The sequence below is a fragment of the Arachis hypogaea genome, chromosome 11, assembly GCF_003086295.3.
Source record: "Arachis hypogaea cultivar Tifrunner chromosome 11, arahy.Tifrunner.gnm2.J5K5, whole genome shotgun sequence".
In the NCBI taxonomy this organism is placed as follows: Eukaryota; Viridiplantae; Streptophyta; class Magnoliopsida; order Fabales; family Fabaceae; genus Arachis; species Arachis hypogaea.
Window position 1 is genome coordinate 128,274,941 of NC_092046.1, and position 4,560 is coordinate 128,279,500.

At 42.1% G+C, this 4,560-nt stretch overlaps 1 non-coding gene across 1 annotated transcript; it reads right to left on the bottom strand.

The window, feature by feature from the left end:
* Nucleotides 1–700: 700 nt before the first annotated feature.
* LOC112724856 (small nucleolar RNA R71) lies at nucleotides 701–808 on the bottom strand. The gene has a single exon (XR_003163999.1). It is a non-coding gene; the product is annotated as a small nucleolar RNA R71 (small nucleolar RNA).
* Nucleotides 809–4,560: the final 3,752 nt, after the last annotated feature.

A 4,560-nucleotide genomic window follows, 5' to 3' on the forward strand; every position in this document is an offset into this window, starting at 1 on the left:
TCCTCTGAGTTCGAATTCTTCTCTTCTTCATTCTTAATCTTCTTTTCTTCTACTCACATAAGGGAACCTCTATACTGTGGTAAAAAGGATCCCTATTATTATTTTTCTGTTCCCTTCTTTTTCATATGAGCAAGAGCAAGGACAAGAACATTCTTTTTGAAGCAGATCCTGAACCTGAAAGGACTCTAAAAAGGAATTTTCAAACAATAAAAGACAACATTACAGGAATCCAATTTAACTCAAAGAAGCTAAAATACAACAATCCAGAGACAACCTTAAAGGAATTTTCAAACAAGAAGAGGATATGGCAGCCGAAAATAATAATAATGCAAGGAGGATTCTTGGTGACTTTACTGCACCTAACTCCAATTTACATGGAAGAAGCATCTCCATCCCTACCATTGGAGCAAACAATTTTGAGCTTAAACCTCAATTAGTTTCTCTGATGCAACAAAACTGCAAGTTTCATGGACTTCCATCGGAAGATCCCTTTGAGTTCTTAACTGAATTTTTGCAGATCTGTGATACTGTTAAGACTAATGGAGTAGATCCTGAAGTCTACAGGCTTATGCTTTTCCCTATTGCTGTGAGAGACAGAGCTAGAATATGGTTGGATTCTCAACCTAAAGATAGCCTGAACTCTTGGGATAAGCTGGTCAATGCTTTCTTAGCCAAGTTCTTCCCTCCTCAAAAGCTGAGTAAGCTTAAAGTGGATGTTCAAACCTTCAGACAGAAAGAAGGTGAATCCCTCTATGAAGCTTGGGAGAGATACAAGGAACTGACCAAAAAGTGTCCTTCTGATATGCTTTCAGAATGGACCATCCTGGATATATTCTATGATGGTCTGTCTGAATTAGCTAAAATGTCATTGGATACTTCTGCAGGTGGATCCATTCACCTAAAGAAAACGCCTGCAGAAGCTCAAGAACTTATTGACATGGTTGCTAATAACCAGTTCATGTACACTTCTGAGAGGATTCCTGTGAGTAATGGGACACCTCAGAAGAAGGGAGTTCTTGAAATTGATACTCTAAATGCCATATTGGCTCAGAACAAAATATTGACTCAGCAAGTCAATATGATTTCTCAGAGTCTGAATGGAATGCAAGCTGCATCCAACAATACTCAAGAGGCATCTTCTGAAGAAGAAGCTTATGATCCTGAGAACCCTGCAATAGCAGAGGTGAATTACATAGGTGAACCCTATGGAAACACCTATAATCCCTCATGGAGAAATCATCCAAATCTCTCATGGAAGGATCAAAAGCCTCAACAAGGCTTTAATAATGGTGGAAGAAACATGTTTAACAATAGTAAACCTTTTCCATCATCCACTCAGCAACAGACAGAGAATTATGAGCAGAATCCATCTAGCTTAGCAAATTTAGTCTCTGATCTATCGAAGGCCACTGTGATTTTCATGAATGAAACAAGATCTTCCATCAGAAATCTGGAAGCAGAAGTGGGCCAGCTGAGTAAAAGGATCATTGAAATCCCTCCTAGTACTCTACCAAGCAATACAGAAGAAAATCCAAAAGGAGAGTGCAAGGTCATTGAATTGACCATCATGGCCGAACCCACAAGAGAGGAGGAGGACATGAATCCCAGTGAGAAAAACCTCCTGGGATGTCCAGTGATCAATAAGGAGTTTCCCTCTGAGGAACCAAAGGAATCTGAGACTCATCTGGAGACCATAGAGATTCCATTGAACCTCCTTATGTCATTCATGAGCTCTGATGAGTATTCCTCTTCTGAAGAGAATGAGGATGTTACTGAAGAGCAAGTTGCCAAGTTCCTTGGTGCAATCATGAAGCTGAATGCCAATTTATTTGGTAGTGAGACTTGGGGAGATGAACCTCCCCTGTTCACCAATGAACTAAATGCATTGGATCAACTGAGATTGCCTCAAAAGAAATAGGATCCTGGAAAGTTCCTAATACCTTGTACCATAGGCACCATGACCTTTGAGAAGGCTCTATGTGACCTTGGGTCAGGGATAAACCTCATGCCACTCTCTGTAATGGAGAAACTGGGAATCTTTGAGGTGCAAGCTGCCAGAATCTCATTAGAGATGGTAGACAACTCAAGAAAAGAGGCTTATGGACAAGTAGAGGACGTGTTAGTAAAGGTTGAAGGCCTTTACATCCCTGCTGATTTCATAATCCTAGATACTGGGAAGGATGAGGATGAATCCATCATCCTTGGAAGACCCTTCCTAGCCACAGCAAGAGCTGTGATTGATGTTGACAGAGGTGAACTAGTCCTTCAAGTGAATGAGGACTCCCTTGTGTTTAAAACTCAAGGTCATCCTTCTGTAAACATGGAAAAGAGGCACAGTAAGCTTCTCTCAAAACAAAGTCATACAGAGCCCCCACAATTAAACTCTAAGTTTGGTGTTGGGAGTCTATAAAATTGACCTGATCACCTGTGTGGCTCCATGAGAGCCCACTGTCAAGCTATTGACATTAAAGAAGCGCTTGTTGGGAGGCAACCCAATTTTTATTTATCTAATTTTATTTTTATTTTTATTGTTCTTTCATGTTTTCTTAGGTTCATGATCATGTGGAGTCACAAAATAAATCAAAAAATTAAAAACAGAATCAAAAACAGCAGAAGAAAAATCACACCCTGGAGGAAAGACTTACTGGCGTTTAAACGCCAGTAAGGAGCATCTGGCGTTGAACGCCAGAAACAAGCAGCATCCTGGCGTTCAGACGCCAGAAATGCACACTGAGGAAAGCTGGCGCTGAACGCCAGAAACAAGCATAGAACTGGCGTTCAACGCCAGAAACATGCTGCATCTGGGCGTTGAATGCCCAGAACAAGCATCAACTCGGCGTTTAAACGCCAAAATTGCATGCAAGGGCATTTTACATGCCTAATTGGTGCAGGGATACAATTCCTTGACACCTCAGGATCTGTGGACCCCACAGGATCATCTCAGCATCTGTGGACCCTACAGGATCCCCACCTACCTCCACTCATACTCTTCCCTCTTCTCATTCATCCTCTCTTTTCAATAAACACCCTTCCCCAAAACCCTTCACCAATCACCTCAATCTCTCTTCCCTATTACCACCTACCACTACTCACATCCATCTACTCTTCCCCATAAACCTACCTCATAAACCCCACCTACCTTCAAAATTCAAAATCACTTTCCCACCCAAACCCACCCCATATGGCCGAACCCTAACCCCTCTCCCTCCACTATATAAACCCCTCCATTCTTCTTTATTTTCACTCAACAAAACCCTCTCATCCCCTTCTTGACCGAAACACAACCCTCTCTCCCTCTCTTCCATTTCTTCTTCTTCTTTTCTTTCTTCTCTTGCTCGAGGGCGAGCAATATTCTAAGTTTGGTGTGGTAAAAGCATAAAGCTTTTTGTTTTTCCATTACCATTGATGGCACCTAAGACCGGAGAATCCTCTAGAAAAGGGAAAGGAAAGACAAAAGCTTCCACCTTCGAGTCATAGGAGATGGAAAGATTCATCTCCAAAGCCCATCAAAACCACTTCTATGATGTTGTGGCCAAGAAGAAGGTGATCCCCGAGGTCCCTTTCAAACTCAAGAAAAATGAGTATTCGGAGATCCGACATGAGATCCAAAGAAGAGGTTGGGAAGTTCTAACAAACCCCATCCAACAAGTTGGAATTCTAATGGTTCAAGAGTTCTATGCTAATGCATGGATCACTAGGAACCATGATCAAAGTAAGAACCCGAACCCAAAGAATTATCTCACCATGGTTTGGGGGAAATACTTAATTTTAGTCCAGAAAATGTGAGGTTGGCATTCAACTTGCCAATGATGGAAGAGAACGCACGCCCCTACACAAGGAGAGTCAACTTTGATCAAAGGTTGGACCAAGTCCTCATGGACATATGTATGGAAGGAGCTCAATGGAAGATTGACTCAAAAGGCAAACCGGTTCAACTAAGAAGACTGGACCTTAAGCCTGTAGCTAGAGGATGGTTGGAGTTCATTCAACGCTAAATCATTCCCACTAGCAACCGGTCTGAAGTTACTATAGACCGGGCCATCATGATCCATAGCATCATGATTGGAGAAGAGGTGAAGGTTCATGAGATTATACCTCAAGAACTCTACAAGGTGGCTGATAAGTCCTCCAATATGGCAAGGTTAGCCTTCCCTCACCTCATTTGCCACCTATGCAATTCGGCTAGGATTGACATAGAAGGAGACATCCTCATTGATGAGAAAAAGCTCATCACTAAGAAAAGGATGGAACAAGAAAGAGAGCCTATTCATGGATCTCAAGAGACACATGAAGAAGCTCATCACCAAGAAATCCCTGAGATGCCTCAAGGGATGCACTTTCATCCACAGAACTTTTGGGAGCAAATCAACACCTCCCTAGGAGAATTAAGTTCCAACATAGGACAATTAAGGGTGGAACATCAAGAGCACTCCATCATCCTTCATGAAATAAGAGAAGATCAAAGAGCAATGAGGGAGGAGCAACAAAGACAAGGAAGAGACATAGAAGAGCTCAAGGACATCATTGGTTCCTCAAGAAGGAAACGCCACCATCACTAAG